Raw genomic sequence first — 18,034 nt, 5'->3', positions numbered from 1 at the left:
AAGATTCCTGACACCATTTGACACTTATGCACCCGGCTTCCCTGGGTTAGGTAACACGAGTACTCCGGTGCTCACATGGGTGCTGGCCTTAGAACCTTCTAAGTTTGAAAGGGTTTGCTCAAAGTCCTCTCCTAAGTGTCCATAATCTTTAAAATTTCAACCGTGACTTTCCCACAGGATTGTACGGAGCTCGCGGCTGTGTTCACACACTGCACCCGTCCTCCGTGGGTGCCCTCTGTCACTATCTTGGGTGGTTTCTTGGGGTCCCAGCGATTCTACGTGCTCTAGGCACTGTGTCTAGTCAAGTCAAGTATATGGTTTTGTCTCCCCCTGGAGCCCACTGTGTATTGTGCTATTTACTGTCGTTCTAGTGATTTAATATTGTGTGCTTTGTTCTCTAATCTCATAAAGAGGTTAGTAGAGAGTGTTTAGTAATAAATACATATATTATATATACCTTGTGTGGTCCTTCTTTCATTTGGTCATTCAAGAGGTTATAATCTGGTAAACCAAGCTGCTTTACATTCCTTCGAGACTAAGCCTGAAGGCTGCTCTCCATAGCTCCCACTAGGATAGCTTTCAATAAAAGTTGTCTTTAACCTAATCATCAATAAGGGTCGTTTGGACTGGTGCAAGGTGCCCATTTTAATAAGTGGACAGCATATACCAGGCCTACTTCTCACACCCGCTCGATAAGAAGCTATCAGAATGTATTGGGCGATATATATCAGCACTGTGTAGGAGCCAATCCCCTTCCGCCCAAGCGGCATGGAAGGCTTAGCAGAGAACCAATTGCTCTCGCTACTTTGTGAAATATGGGGGGCCCAAGAACCTGCTGAACTAAAAGTAACGCTCAAATAGGTAAAAGTATTTGTACTTAGCAAATGATTTGACCCAACTCTGATACTGGAAATTTGAGAGTGCTTAGGGCCACGGGTCATAATAAAAGATTTTGTAAAATTGGTGTGAAGATCTAAATAGGCCATAAAGTCCACAAAAGAGTGAACTGACGGGCTTAAGGCACTCGGTGTACGGGCTATTAACACGGCGTCATCTGCATAAATTAATGTGGGGAGAGGTGCACCGTAGATCTTAGGGGTGTCGGGCGAGCTCACAATTAAATCTGAGCTGAAGTTGTTAATGTATAAAATGAAATGTAGTGGCACAAGAAACGCAGACTTGGAGAACTCTGCTCTCAATGCTAATTCCGTCCGACACCTCACCGTTCTGACCAAACCTGACCCTAGCTTTCGTATTTTTATGTAATGGTACCAGCATTCTTAAAGGGGGGCATCTAATCCCAGCTCTATTAGGACTCGCCAAAACTTTGACCTGTTAACACAGTCAAATGCCGTGGACAAGTCCATGAACGCTAGATAAAGTGGTACCCGTTTTGCGACAGTGTATTTGCCAATTATACCATTTAAATTTAGGCATTATTCTATCGTCCCAAAGCCTGTATGGAAACCATACCGACAGGCGTGAAGGATATTGTTTTCAATGACCCACTCTCGTATCCTTTTATAAAGGACCTACCCAAGGATTTTTGCAGGAATTTCAATTAGCGAGATGGGTCGGTAGGAATGAGATTTTGAGCGATCCCCTTTTTTGAAAATTGGGACAATGACTGAGCTTAACCAAGAGACAGGAACTGAAAAATGGGTCGAGCTGTTAAAAACATTGGTCAGGAGGAGGTTCACATTACATTAAATTTGGTCTATTGGAAAGCCATCAGGGCCCCGCGCTTTTCCCCTTGAACGCTGCTGAATGGCCAAGGTAACTTCTGTGAAGAGACCATCACAGATGCAGACGGTGCCTCATGTCCAAATGTTATGAGGTTATGGTTAGAAGCAAGGTACATTTGAGTGAAATGGGTCACCCATGCCTCAGTGCTTATATGGCAACTAGTATGGGTTGTTTTCTGATCAAGAGATCGCATATTAGATACGGCTCCCCAAATATTTTTACAGTCTTTTGAGCAGGCTGAATGCATGAGTGCCTCCATTGTGTAATAATGATTTAATTCCACCTGTGTTTTATCGCTAAATTACATTGCTTCCGTATATTAGCTACCACAATTGGGTCTCTAGGTTTCTCGGCCAAGACTCTACGCAAAGAGCAATTTAAAAGAAACACTTAAAATTGAATCATCGAGGGACCTGTGACAATGCATTATTGGGTTTGCAAAGGGACTGTCTGATCTTAATACATAAGGTCACAATTAATTATTTAATTAGATTCCCACACTATACTTCCACATACCTAGCAGCTCATATGTAAAATATAATTAAAAGAAATAACACAGTTAACATATTAAGTAATAAATAAAATAATTAATAATAAATTAATAATAATTGTTAATTCATTATTACTAAAATACCTTCCCACCCTATTCCCCTAAAAACATAACACACACCTAATATACAACTTTAAAACTTATATTTATTAAATAATTTACATAACTATAAATAAATTACATATTTTTATTTAAAATAATACTTAATTAAAATGTAATATTTACTTAACTTCCCACCCTATACCCCTCCAAAACTAACAACCCGCACCTAAGATAAGACTTAAACAATATAATAATTATACAATTTACATAATTATCAATGAAATAATGATTTTATTAATCAATTATTACTTAATGAACTTCCCACCCTATACCACTAAATATAACTTAATAAAAAAAAGAACTACTTAATTAATTATCAATTAATTAACATTTCTTATAACATTTATCAATTATTACTTAATTATTATTATTTTATATTTTTTAGGTTTATGTAGCACGAACTAGACCCGAGATATTGGGTATCAGAGCGCTTTACATGAGCACCAGTTTCGTTACAGATGGACACATTCATTTTGTTAAGCACGGGGAGATTAAGTGATTTGCCCAGAATCACAGGATGTTGAATGTCCTTGCTGAGACTCGAACCCAGTTCCCCAACTTCAAGGTCGACCGCTCTAATTGTAAGGCTACATCCTCTCCCCTATAACTATATTATTAATTTCTCCACGGCGCTAGTATATAAAGGACTTTTAACATGGGGCTCATCAGGTGGCAAAGGCTGTCCTTACAGCCGAAACGCGTCCTGTCCAGTGTGGCCTGACGGCCTGTAATTGTATTTTTGTCCCTGTTTGCCTGTTCTCGCTCCCCCGTATAATCCCTGCCCGCTTCCCGCCACCGCCGCTGGCCACGCCCCCTTTTTCTTTGTGTACTCTCCCCGCTCCCGCCTCCCAGCTGCTCCGCCCTCCCTCGCACTTGGCCATATATGGCGACCGCGCGACGCAGGTGAGTGTGACCTAGTCTAGGACACCCCCGCGCCGCACGGCCACCAGCTGCTGCTGCGTGCTCCTCCCGCCTGCCTGCCTCGTTGCTCCAGCTACCGCCGTCTGACCACGCCCCCTACCGCCGATCGGCGTGGTCTGTGCTCCTGTGCCCCGCTGTCCTGCCGTGTGCCCCTCTGCATTATTGTGTACTGTTGTTAAATTGTTCCTTAACCTGTAATTGTATTTTTGTCCCTGTTTGCCTGTTCTCGCTCCCCCGTATAATCCCTGCCCGCTTCCCGCCACCGCCGCTGACCACGCCCCCTTTTTCTTTGTGTACCCTCCCCGCCTCCCAGCTGCTCCGCCCTCCCTCGCACTTCGCCATATATGGCGACCGTGCGAACGCGCAGCGGCCACGCGCAGCGGGCGCCGATTGTGCGCCGAAGGCGCGCCAAAGGTAAGCCCGTCTGCGCCCGTCCGCGACCGGACCGCGCCCAGCGCCAGAACCCCTGGCCCTCGAGGACCCCAGCCCACCCGCCGAACGTACACCGCCGCCACCCTCAACGCACTCAACACCGGCCGAATCCCAGGATGCCACCAAGCCACCCCGCGACGCACCCACGGACCCTTCAGCTGCCACGCCTGCAAATTCACCTGCATCCGGACCTGCCCTGCACCAGCACCCGCCAAGCCAAACACCAGCAGCAACCACCTCAAGTGCATCCTGCTCAACACCCGCTCCGTCCACAGACACGCCACCGAACTCTGGAACCTCCTCGACACCACAGCCCCTGACGTTGCCTTCCTCACGGAGACCTGGATGAACGCCTCTTCACCGCCCGACATCGCCATCGCCATCCCAGAGGGCTACAAGATCACCCGGAGGGACCGCACCGCCAACCAGATGGGAGGAGGCATCGCCATCATCCACAGGGACACCATCCGCATCACGACCAACACCGACGACACCCTAACCACCGCCGAACACCTGCACTTCCAGATCCACACCGACCCGAAGACCACCCTCAGAGGAACCCTGATCTACCGACCCCCGGGACCACGCACACAATTCAGCGAGGACATCGCCAACTTCATCAGCCCGCTTGCCCTCCCCTCCGCTGACTACATCCTCCTGGGGGACCTCAACTTCCACCTGGAGAACAACAGCGACCGCAACACCATCACCCTGCTCGACAGCCTCGCCAACCTCGGACTCAAGCAGCTGGTGTCCACCCCCACCCACCTCGCCGGACACACACTCGACGCCATCTTCTCATCCAGCAAAGACATCGCCTTCAGCCACGCCACAGGACTCCACTGGACGGACCACAGCTGCGTCCACTTCTCCTTCAAAAGAGCGACGATCCACCACCACCAGCAACAGGTTGCCCGAAGAAGCTGGAACAAGATCACAGCCGACCAGCTCGCCGCCTCCCTGAATCAGCACCCTCCGGCCAGCTCAGCAAACTCCAGCCAGGCCGCCGACAACCTCACGAAGTGGATCAGCAACTGCGCGGACGAACTCGCCCCTCTGAGGACCCCGCCCAGCAGACCCGGCAGCAAGAAAGCCCCATGGTTCACCGACGAACTCAAGAGCTCCAAGAAGAACTGCCGAGCCCTCGAGAAAGTCTGGAAAAGGGAACCAACACCGGGCAACATGACCACCCTCAAGCTTGCCACCCGGAAGCACCACCAACTGATCCGCGCCGCCAAGAAAACTGCATTCAAGGACCGGCTGGACAACAACGCACACAACAGCAAGGAACTCTTCAACATCGTGAAAGAGCTCTCCAACCCCAACGCCGGAAACAACGACATCACCCCATCGCAAGACCTCTGCAACTCCCTCGCCTCCTACTTCCACAACAAGATCGCGGACATACACAACAGCTTCACCACTCAACCGACGCACGCCACGACCGCAGCAACGCCACCCACCACCACCCTCCGCGCCTGGACTCCGATCTGCACCGAAGACACCGCCCGCATGATGAATTCCATCCACTCCGGATCTCCGACCGACCCCTGCCCTCACCACGTCTTCAACAAGGCCGACGCTGTCATCGCACCCCACCTGCGAGACATCATCAACACCTCCTTCGACACCGCCACCTTCCCTGAGAGCTGGAAGCACGCCGAACTCAGCGCTCTACTCAAGAAACCCACAGCGGACCCCACCGAACTCAAGAATTACCGCCCCATCTCGCTCCTCCCGTTTCCAGCCAAAGTCATCGAGAAGACCGTCAACAAACAGCTGGCCGCCTTCCTCGATATGAATGGATCCCTCGACCCCTCACAATCTGGCTTCCGAGCCAACCACAGCACCGAGACCGCCCTCATCGCTGCCACCGACGACATCCGAGCCCTGATGGACAACGGAGAAACAGCGGCCCTCATCCTCCTAGACCTCTCCGCGGCATTCCACACTGTCTGCCACCGCACCCTAGTGCAGCGCCTCAGCAACGTCGGAATCCAGGAGAAGGCACTGGAATGGATCATCTCCTTCCTCGACGGAAGAACACAGAGAGTCCGCCTACCACCGTACAAGTCTGAGGCCACCGGAGTCATCTGCGGCGTCCCTCAAGGATCCTCGCTGAGCCCCACCCTCTTCAATGTCTACATGAGCCCCCTCGCGGCCATCGCACGCCAACACAACCTCAACATAATCTCCTACGCCGACGACACCCAGCTGATCCTCTCCCTGACCAACGACCCCGCCGCCGCCAGAGCCAACCTGCACGAAGGGATGAAAGATGTAGCCGAGTGGATGACGACCAGCCGCCTGAAACTGAACTCAGACAAGACGGAGGTCCTCATCCTGGGCCCCTCACCCTCCGCCTGGGACAACTCCTGGTGGCCCCCCGCCCTGGGCACCGCACCCAAACCGACGGACCACGCACGCAACCTGGGCTTCATCCTGGACTCCTCCCTCTCCATGACCAGACAAGTCAACGCCGTTTCCTCGTCGTGCTTCAACACCCTGCGCATGCTACGGAAGATCTTCTGGTGGATCCCCACCGAGACCAGGAAAACTGTCACCCAGGCCCTCGTCACCAGCCGACTGGACTACGGCAACGCCCTCTACGCCGGAACCACCGCCAAGCTCCAGAAGAGACTCCAGCGGATCCAGAACGCCTCAGCCAGACTCATCCTCGACATCCCACGAAACAGCCTGTAGGAGAGTAGGGTCTGCTATCCTATGGTCACCCCAAATTTTTGCTTTTTGCTTCACTGGTTTTTGACATATTGAGGCTGTGGGCCTGCCAATCAGACCCCCAGCCTGCTGTTCTCTCTACTAAATTAAAACTATGCACCCTAGGTGCATAACCAATTGGAAGTGGATCACCCTGTCAGCCCCTGTACCAGTGTACACTAGGTACCCAGGGCATTGGTGTACCCAAGGCCTGCCAGGGGCTGAAGCATGTATTATGCCACCCCAGGCTTGGCCTAGCAATTTGACACAACTGGCTGATCACTCAGCTGGGGTAAGTTGGTGTAACCACCTCTTACTTAGGTGTAGTATACCTATACCTAACCTTAAATGGGACACATGGTAACCTATAAGTCACTCCTATGGCAGGCCTTAACAATCCTGAAGGCAGAGTGCTTGGTTCCATGTGAGATGGTGCTCTGGCATGAGCTGAGCCTGTCTGCAGTGGTCGGAACAACTTCCTTCTACTGTTTCCAGATATCGTCATACCATATACTCTTAAGTGCATCATGAACCTCGCGGTTAAATGCTATCTTTGGTTTGGCTTTATCAAAACATGTCGAGTAAGGTGTCATACGAATTGGAATACTAACCCCTCGCCAATTCTGGCGACGGGGTTAGCATTCCACCCTTCTAGAGGGACACGACATGTACAGTACCTGAAACCCGGGTAAAATCAGACATAGCCTCAGCTTCACAAAATGGATGCTGCCACCACAGACACAAGTCTGCCCTCCTGCTGCTGGGAGTCCTTCCAGCTTGGGAGGTGTGGACAAAGGGTTTCCTGCCAGGGGAGGTGCGTGCACCACCCCAGACAGGATTTTGTGTATTGGTCAGGTAGGGCTTGAAAGAAACCAGACATGCCTGTGGCTCACAAGGAGCCTCGGTGCATATGCCAGTTCAAACCGGTCCTGGGGCACACCAGTCCCGGGCCTGGGGCGAGCTGGACAAAGGATTGGGGGTGTAACCACCCCCCTTCCTGGTCCCACCCATAGGGAGGGACCTAGCAGGTAGTCCGGACCCTAGAATCCGCTTAAAGGTAGGAGCTGTGTCCTAAGACTTCAGACATCCTGGAATCAACTTAACACTAAGAAGAAGACGGGAACTTCGACGCTCTGCTGCACAGAGGACTGAAGCCAATCTCCCCTGTGGTCAGGGAGTGACCACCTTGCTAACGCAAGCACCATCTAGCGAATCAACGTCTGCTTTGCCGCCGCCTCCCGCCGGAGCCCGAGCCCAGAGACTGACAAGACCTGGACCTCCAGACCTCTCACCGCCCGATCCACAGTCCCTGAAAAGAGGAGACCCGTGGAGACACCGAGACACGTGGAGCCAGCCATCTTGAAACGACCACGACAAGCTGACAAGTGCAACAACCGAGGCTCCCTCCAAGTTGTGCTTTGGGATCTGAGAAGCCCAACCCTCGAGCAGCATCTGCACCAAAGGTGAGCCCTCCAGCATCTCCACGATCTGCGTGGGGCCCTTCTGCATTTTGCCACTCGACGCGCCTAACCGGTTGCTGGCCCGCTGGCTAGTAGCCATCTTGGCGACGAACTTTACAAAATACACCACTGGTCTGGTTGCTCCAGACTGGCCCTTGCTCCCCTCCAAAGGAGCAGTCCTTCTGACCTTGCTGGTCAGAACCATCAGCTTATTTCATCTCCTACAACAATTGCTTTTGCCAAGGCTTGTTTGCTTCGATCAAGTCGCCGACACCGCCGACAGCGAGAACCTGCATGGGACAGCTCGTGAACCGACTCCTGGACATCGTCGACCTCCAGGGACCACGTGGCTGCAGAGACAAGCTACACCTTTCTTCCTGTTTGCACCCGACATCGCCTGGTACCCGCCTGGTGCCACGCCGGTCACTGGCTAGTGACTGTGAACACTGTCCCCTCTGCTTACAGGTCTTCAACATCCCCGATCCACTCTTGGATCCACTGCATCTCTCCCGGACCGACCGCCTGCAGCATCTTTGTCTTCAGGCTCCACGGAACAGATAGAAGAAACCCGACGCACTTCGAGGCCTATGCACCCGCTTCCTGTGGGTGAGGTAAAGCTGGCACACCTGTGCCCAAGTGTAGTATTACATCTCTAGTGCCTGTGTTCCAAATCTTGAGTTCCTAGTCCATCCGGAAGATCCTCTTTGCAGTAACTTTGTACTTTTTACGCACCCATTGAAACCTATGGGAGCACGCGTGTGACTATTTGCTCTGCACACGCCACCCGTGGACCTCCTGGTCACTAACTGAAGTTAGCTCCTTGTAGGCCCAGCGATTCTAGAGGCCCTAGGCCTTTTCCCTTTTCTGTTTGTGGTACTTATACCACTATTTTAGTATATGGTTTGAGCGGCCACCAGGGCCTATCCATATAAAGTGCAACTTCTGTGTATTCTACTGTAATCTTGTTTGACGATTTGTGCTCCTGTGCTCATAAAGAGACTAGGGGTTACTTTGAGAAATAAATACATATATATTTTGAATATATATCTGTGTGGTGTCCTTTCATTGGTATAAAAGGGGGTTACATTTGGTAAAACAGCTGGCTTAACACGCTTCACGAGTTTAGCCTCAAAGACTGCTTAGCCTACGCTACCACTAGGGCAGCTAGTCCGAAAAGGTTGACTTACAACCACACCATAAGGGTTGCTTGGCATGGTACAAGGTGATCACTTTAACTAGTGAGCATCATATACCAGGCCAACTTCTCACACAGCCACATCTCCGGACATCTGAGAGACCTGCATTGGCTCCCCGTCAACAAAAGAATCACCTTCCGGCTCCTCACCCACGCACACAAAGCCCTACACGATCAAGGCCCGAGCTACCTCAACAACCGAATCAACTTCTACGCTCCCAAACGCCACCTCCGATCAGCCAGCCACGCCCTCGCCGCCGTTCCCCGCATCCGAAGAGCAACAACAGGAGGAAGGTCCTTCTCCTACCTGGCCGCCAAGACCTGGAACTCCCTCCCGACCGACCTGCGCCTGACCCAAGACCACCTCTCCTTCAGGAAGAAGCTCAAGACCTGGCTGTTCGAGCAACAATGGCTGTTCGAGCAGTAACGGCATCCCCCCCCCCCAAGCGCCTTGAGACCCTACGGGTGAGTAGTGCGCTCTATAAATGTCTTTGATTGATTGATTGATTGATTGATTGATTGATTGATTGATTGATTGACGGAATAAATTGTATTCCTTCCGTCCCGGAGTGCCGTGTTTTCTTACTTGGGAAGAAGTTTGTCATTTAATAAAAGCACCGCGGTAGCGCTTTAAACGAGCACCACTAGCGTTCAGGATGCCGGCCGTATTAACCGTAAACCAGATGGAGTAATATATATATATATATATATATGGTGATCAAGGCCGCAGGTCGGCGGCCGAAACGCGTTATGTGGACTATTTCTGGCATGTAATAAACACTGGATTTCACCTGCTATTGTGGTCTGTGCCCGTGTGTTCCTTGCTGGTTGCAGTTACTATGGGACTTATATATATATATATTATCTACTGGCGGTAGCCAGTAGATAGTTATAGTTAGGACCGTGTTTCCATAGGAAATCCGCAACATTCTATTTGGAATAACTTTGGCGCCGGTTGACAAATCCTCGCGAAATTTTCAAAATAGGTGGGGCGCTCCGCTCCGCTCCTACCCTGAAAGTCTCGGGGTGATTCGTCAAGCGGGGGCCGAGAAAAAAGGGGGGTCCCAAAACGCGTTTTCCCCATGCATTTTTCCATAGGTCCTTTAGTCGAAGGTACAGCCCGAACGGCTGAACAGAATTACTTGAAATTTGGCAGAGAGGTAGTCCTCAGGTCAGGGAAGTGCCTTTTGCAGGTCTGGTGTCAATCTGTTCAGTAGTTCCTGAGAAAATAGCATTTAAAAGCATATAAATATCTATAAGCGCGCACCGTGCGCGCACCGTGCGAGCACCCTAACGTGCACAAGCGTAATTCTGATTGGTGGTTACATGTTAGTCAACGTTCGAATCGGTCGAAATCAGGAAGTGTCGGCCGCCATTTTGTTTAATTCAGTGCGAGAGTAAAAAGGAAGGTGGCGAACGTGAAAAGGGGGCAGGGTAGAGAGTTCCTGACCCCCTAGCCTTTGTCAGGGGGTCCCTGAAGGACCCCGAAGGCAGAAAAACATTTTTTAATTTTTTTTTTAAAAAATCGCGGGGGTGCGTAGTTTATTGTAAAATAAATATATAAAAAAAATAATAATACATAAATAAATTAGCATTTAAAAAACCTTGCAAATTCACATAAAAAACCATAGGTTTCACACATGTTATAGTTAGGTGGATATTTCACTCGTAAAAAACCAATGAAATTCCCCTGTTATAGTTAGTTCAGATAACTATAACTCGCACGCCCGCAATCCTAAAGGAACGGGGGTTCTAAAACACAAAAAAAGAACTTGTCTGTTTTATCACTGAATCTAACACACTATCATAAGAAAGAAATTTGCTAAATATTTTCATTTGTGTAAGGCTGGAGACTTAAAGTAATCGATTGTTGTTCAGTAACATTACTTGTCACGTAACAGGATACATTGGTCAAGTAAACCTTATTTTTAACCCCAAAACCAGGTGTAAAAACAAGCACTGGCAAAACCATTAGGTATGTAGCTGGCTACCAGCTTTTGACTTTGTCAGTGCTGGCCAACCCCTACCATAGATACCCTGGCTGCTGGAGTACATGAGGCTGAGTGAGGTATGAGCTGAACGGTTTTCAGAGGGGAGGAAAGGATCTTTAGTGAGTGGCAGAGTGGCAGACAGTTCACAGACAAGTCCTATAAAATAAGCATTTGCAATGCAATAGGTCTCGCATTTACGCGAGTTTGAGCTATTGACATTGCAAATAACAAAGCCTTTTATTTGTGTTTTAGTTTTTAAAACCGAAATAAAAGGCATTGTCATTTACAATGCCAAGAGCTTAAACTCGCGTAAATGCGAGACCTATTGCATTGCAAATGCTTGTTTATATAATTTAGCAGAAACTGAAGCCATTTTGTGTTGAGTCTGAAGCAGAACTAGTTTGGGCTCTGGAGCAGAAGAGAACGATTGCCTAAGTGCGTATTCACAATAGGCAACAGATTAGATATAAATACCAATCAATAGCAGTATATTAATGTGCATTTGCGCTTCAGATGTGTACATATGTATGTGTATAAGCAAAGAGAAAGGGTATTTAGGTATATATCTATGGGCATCTATGTTAGTGGAACAATATATAGATCTATGCTATGACAGTGAAAATTAATGTGGCTAAATTAAATATGCTACTGGGGAGAATGTATACTAATACATGTATGCCCTCCCCCCACTCCCATTTTATACCACAGAACAAATGTCAGATTTTATGTTATTGCCATAGAGCAACCCATCTAATGTGGAAAAAACACTCTTCTTCCTCGGAGATTATTTGCTACTATGTCTTTAGGGTATACTATCTCTGCTGATGCTCACAAGGCCTATTCAGTGTGCCTGCATCTCACTGTACGGATGTAATCCACTATCTCCTCTTAAATTTTTATTATATATAAATGTATTTGTTTATAACTACTAAACAAGCCATACATAAAGTATGCAAAGGATAACGTGTTATGTACTACCAATTTTGAGTTAGGGAATAGTCCTCATGACACAATTGAGGCTTTGCTTCTTGTAAATCACTTCCCCTCCCATTCAGAACATTGCTGACAAATAATAGATTACACTTTGCCCATAGATAGATCGATTGTTAGATAGATAGATAGATTTATTGCGTTTACTCGTTTTCTTTCATGCAATTGAAACGCTTTCTATTAACTAATAGATACAGAAGCTAAAAGGAAGCCAGTTAATTGGGGGGACCATGATATTTGGTCATTTAATGTCAGCTGTAGGTGATGGATTCCCGAACAGTGTCATGTATGTGCATGTTTGCATTGTGCTGAGGGGATTACCAGGTAATCGTTCAAGCAGCTTTCTCATGGATGTCACATGCAGTTTTTCTGAGTCCCCAGATAGATCATGCAGTCTGTGTGTTCTCCTTTGTACCGGTGTTTTCAACTGTGTAGCCTTGGACCGTGTCCTGTATGTGCATGCAACTTGCATGATCGAGGTAGCTATTAGCGGCGATACTATGTGTCTTTCGGACCTCTTTCAAGTGCTCGCCGTCCTTTTTCCCAGCCACCCCCCACCCCTCCCCAGGGGCGGCAATCTGAGGGATAGCCCCAGGCGCCACAAGCTCTAGCTATGCCTCTGCCTGTGACCAAATCCACCTTAAATCCTAACAAGAACCATATGTACGGGGAGTGACTTCAACATCAACAGAAACACTGACCACAAGTAAACATCTAAAAATGATGGGATGATGTGCTCTAGACTCAAAGTATGTGCTCTGATGCGAGGTCTGTGTTCTGGGGAACAAACACTGGCCAGTCCTAACGGTTGCCACTATTGGGGTTCCTCATCGCTCTTCATGGCTTGGCACCCGGCTCCAGGGATTTGGTGGTCAGATGAAGTTGAACTTTAAGCCCGATGAATTCTGGACACTCGGCTGCATTCTCAAATGGTGAAGTTCCCCGACTTTGGGCCCAATTCCGATCTCGTTCGGAAAGCTCTCCGAACGACTCGGACCTGGAGAGCTTTCCGAACGACTCATGCTCCGGGGGTCCGAGCGACCGATTCCAATGTGTCCGTATAGTGACGGACTCAGTTCGCTCGGACTCCTATTGAATTGAATGGGAACCCGCGTACCAAACGCATACACAGGTTCCCATTGGAAAAAGGGGTGAGTGGGGAAAAGCGTGCACACTGTGGTGGTGTTCATGGAAAAGGGGGACCCATGGGTACCCCCTTCGTCCAATTCGGAGGGCCCCTGGTGAAGAGGGGCCTGCCACAGCCCCCCGAAGTCCGATTCCCACAGCCGTTTTGTCCCAGCACGACCGAGTCAATACGGCTGTCCGAATCGTGCATTGTACCCGCTTGTTCAGAAGCTGGCTCCATTGCGCAGCACGGAGCGGCTGTGAATGAGTCGGATTGCCAGGATCGGGTTCGGAAATGATTTGGTCGGTGCAGATGAGATCTTCGCATCTTAATTGGTCGGTCGGAAACATAGGCTCCAAATCGGATTTGCTCATCCCAGAACCTGTCTGGAGGCCTACCGAACAAGATGGGAATCAGGCCCTTTGTGTTATAGCTCTGTGCTCCTGTCTGTGTGATCTGTCCCTAGTTCTCACCACAACTCTAGCCCGGCACCAACATAACGCTATAGGAACTATCAGAACTGCAGAACCCCATCCTGTCACCGGCTCAGATGGATTCCACTTCAACTATAAGCAGGATAGGTGCTTCTGCCTGGCAGCGATGTTCATGAGATGAAACAGTGAGTGCTGAGTTTGCCACAGGATCCCAAATCCCACTGCTGAATGGGGGGTGCTGTCATGTTCAAAGCCTTCATCATCAAGGGCTCCAGTTCAGGTACCAAGGAGTCCTGTGAAATCGGTCAGCATCACATGGTTGCTGCCCAAGGGTCTCCTACAACTTCGGGTGTTTGTATCTTGGTTTTGAAGAGTTGTGGTCCAAATGTTGTCATGCTGTTGACACCCATGGAAGTGGGGCATCCACTGCCACAGAAAGTATCCGGCAGAAGTGAGGTGATCCAGGCTTAACTTCAAGGTGTCAGCATCCACTGCCACAGAAAGTCTCCGGCAGAAGTGAGGTGATCCAGCCTTAACTTCAAGGTGTCAATGAAACTGTGGCTGCAAATAAATGTGAGGTGGTTCAATCTGATTTATGTTCAGCTGGATCACAATTTCACACTGGAGGAACAACAAGTTCATGAAGCATTGGGTCAAGTTCTCGATGTCATGAACACTTGATGGAGGCGACCCATGTGGTCCCTAGTAGAGGTTTAGATACTTTACAATAATGTTATTATTACACACTGCAGTGCAGACTCCACTAATATTTTTGTGAAGGGGCAGCTTTAGCTAGATACTGCACAATGAAGCCTAACAAGGTTGTCCAGGCACTATTGTGCACTAGTGTTTTACTCTTCACAACATCTGACACGTATATTCTCCAGAGTGTAACAACAGGAGTCGCCCACGCCCGAACAGCCATGAGGCACAGGGCCTCGCTGGGCTAGGTAATGTAACAGCTAGCACTGGGAATGTGCATGTCTTTTATCCTCATGTGTATTATATCACTTAGTTGCGCATGCAGAATGTGTTTGTGTGCAGTGTCACGTGTGCCACAATTGTGCATCCATGCTTTTAAATATTTTAAAGTTTACCGCTAGACTTGGATGCGGTTTATATATTATGATATTTGTTTACCCCAATGCCGCTACTTTCGTTCTACTCTTCTATCAGGTAAATTCACCTTGTGACTTGGAAAGGAGAGGTAGGTCCTGTCTGTATTTCTTTGTACTATCACTGTAAATAGTATACGGATCCATACATCAGCCCTGACGAATGCCCGAGACCTCGTTAGGCTACCCATGGGCCGAAACATGTTGGCATTGGCACCTCAGAGTAAGGATCATGGTACCCAGTAATGTCCCCTGATTATGTTTTTCAGTATTTTTATATATACCCAGAGTACCACTTAATAAAGGATGCTTTGTGGTTTACACTTAAACATTTTTAGCTTAATTAATTGGATCCCAGGTATTTATCCAGACAAAATAATTACTAAGAACTCCCTGAAGATAGTCGCACTTGAGGTGGAGCCCGCTTTGGTAGTAGCTTCTTACCAGGGAGGGATGAGGTGGCCTATGATGGAGCATGCCACATCACGTGAGTGAGCCCAGCTCACCCAGTTCTTGGAATTGCCAGGCTCAAGAGTAGGAAGATAGGACAGGTGGACAGAATCTCTCCAGAGAGGCACATCAAACCTTTTTAAGTGCCTTCCTGACAGGCTACCGTGTCATTGTGTTTAGACACTTTACTAGAGGCAGACCTGAGGCCTAGCTCAGCCTCTTTTTCTCTTTGTGTGATAAGGACCTCCTGGTTCGGTGTCAGCCTCGACACTGCCCAGATGTGAGAAGGCGCTCACCCTCGGCTGTCCTGGAGAGTTTGGTTCGAAGTTCAGAGTGTTATCTACTACTGGGTGCAGAGGGTCAGAACTTAGGTGAAGTCCAGAGCACTGGTGGGAAGACAATGACCCCTTAATTGATCGAGGGCTAGGCTTTGTTTGACTTTGGAGGCCCTTATCAGGCAGGGCAGTGGGCCAACTCAGAGGAGAGGGAGAGACAGAAGAGGGCAGATGTCAGCTAGAAGGATTACTGGACATCACAAATTCCAGCAAGAACTACATGTTTGTAGCAGAAGAAACAGATGTTCACATCTTGAAGAGAACACCGCATTGTATTAATATTTTGATGTCGCTTTGCATGTCCCTTACAGTGAACAGGACTTCATATGCATAATTTCTATCACGTTTTATTGGTAAATGCCATAGAAAGCAAGCCTGGAGAGTGGAGTGGGGAAGATATTGTGCCCTGACTGATGACAAACGGAGAAACTAGTGAACTGTAGACCAGGTGGAACATCTGTGAAAACTCAAATTACAGCAGCAATAAAGATGGCTGGGTTTATAGTAAAGCAACAGTAGGCAGCTGCCTAGGGCGCCACTGGTAGGAATGCCAGACTGCCTTATACACATCAAACATAGCCCAGTGTTTGAGCCGGGCAGCACATTGGCACTTTACCTAGGGTGCCCGAAACCAGCGCTCTGACCCTGGCACCCAGAACCTAAGGTATCACATCAACGCAGCGGCCATTTTGATGAACGCCGGCAGCCATTAGGAAGGGAGAGCTGGTGAAGAGTAATGTGGGCCTCTAAAGTTAGCGGCTACAGGACAATGACAATGTCCTGAACATGGACAACTCGATAAATGGTGAGCCGCAGACAGGGTGTGGAGCACGTCATGCAACTGAACCCTCACCGTGAAACCCACTCGGTATGGCGCCATAGATGACGTTTCACCTAAACTCACAACCCCTGTGCTCTCCATGCCATCACAGCATTAGTGCCCTGCGTACTTCCTGTCTTGCCCCTTCCTTCATGCACCAAAGGTTAGGAGTAGTAATAGGGGTTGGTGAAAAATTCTGCTCCGCCAGCGGAGTTCGCAGTGTTTTGGCCACCCTGTGTTCTGCTTGGAGCACAGAGTTCTGGCAAACTCCCCCAAACACTGCGGAATAGAGTTTTTCTTGCACCTGGCTTGTTAACTTGAAGTTTGCGAGCACAAGCAAGAATTTGCATCCCCTGGTGCAATTTTTGGGTGCTAGAATCCCTTTCGGCAAGATTTCTCAAGACGGGTGGTCGCGGCAGGTCGCAACTGTTTGTGATGAGAAAACTACCGCTTGAGTTGAAGCAGAGCTCTCTGGTGCACTGCACGGTGCCATTCGTGCTGATTTTACAGCGCCAAACAAGCTCCCAGCACCAAAATTCAGAGCGAGCAGCGCAATGTGCCGAATGCTGCCCACTCGCGGAACTCCGCGGAATCTCGTGGAGTTTTTATGTAATTCCGCAGAGTGAAACTCCGCAAGTTCCACCCACCCCTTGTAGTAATGGCAATGCTGTAGGTGCCAATGGGCAAGTAGGGGACGACAGTAGCTACCCCTTCCTACCCTACATCATGATGTCCGTGTGCTGCTGATGGCAGGAGTGAGGCCACGCGCACCATCCTCCGCTTCTGCCTGCCCTCACCAGCGGGTGTACCTCTATTTATTTACTCACAAATCCACCCCTGGCGCAGTGAGTACGTGTTACTGCGGCTCCATGTTTGACGCGTGCATGAAAGGCGGACGGAACTGCGTCTCTGCTGCACCCAGGGCACCACAGGTACGTAATCGGAGGTGGCTTAATGCATGGAACTAAACCAGGGGTTCCAATAAAGAACTGAGGGGCATATTAACAAGCACGGCGTGAAAATTATCGCCACTTTAGCGGCAGAAAACTGCAGCTAAAGCGGCGATAATGGGCTTGATAATATGCCGCAGAGAATTCCCATAGATGCCCAGGATCACACCAGAATATGGGCTTGTATGGGAATTCTCTAGTGCATATTATCAAGCCCATTATCGCCGCTTTAGCGGCTGTTTTCTGCCTCTAAAGCGGCGATAATTTTAACGACGTTTCTTGATAATATGCTCCTAATGTCGCAAGGAATGGTGGGAACCATCGCCAAGGTAAAGGAAATGTCAAAGGTCCTTGGGAAGATGTGCTGCGGGCAGGAGGCGCTGATCAGGAACTCTGAGGCCTTTAATTCGAACTTCCTGTAGATCTTGGCACCACAAGCTGCTGAGACCGTTCCGTGTGACTTTAGTTCTGATTTTAATTCGGTTTCTCCTTGCTTTCCTCTCCGGGGTCCCCGTCCTCTTGTTGAAAACAACCACTTTGTATTTGTCTTTATAATTGCTACTCTAAAGTTGAATTTCTACATGAAACCGAGCGAGTGTGACCGGCTCAGCTCACAAAAGAAGTTACTGTGGAGGCAGCTAGCTCACAAAGGCCTTTGTGTGCGGCGCTAGCGCGACTTCTCTTACAAAGGAGGTGTCT

At 49.0% G+C, this 18,034-nt stretch overlaps 1 long non-coding RNA gene across 1 annotated transcript in view; it reads left to right on the top strand.

The window, feature by feature from the left end:
* The window catches only part of LOC146782934 (uncharacterized), a 204,852-nt gene that overhangs the window by 73,652 nt on the left and 113,166 nt on the right, over positions 1-18,034 (top strand). The gene's annotated exons all lie outside the window — the stretch shown is intronic.

The sequence above is a fragment of the Triturus cristatus genome, chromosome 12 (assembly GCF_964204655.1).
Source record: "Triturus cristatus chromosome 12, aTriCri1.1, whole genome shotgun sequence".
NCBI classification, from domain to species: Eukaryota; Metazoa; Chordata; class Amphibia; order Caudata; family Salamandridae; genus Triturus; species Triturus cristatus.
The sequence above is the reverse complement of the archived record's forward strand: the minus strand, read 5'-3'. Positions and strand labels throughout refer to the sequence as shown.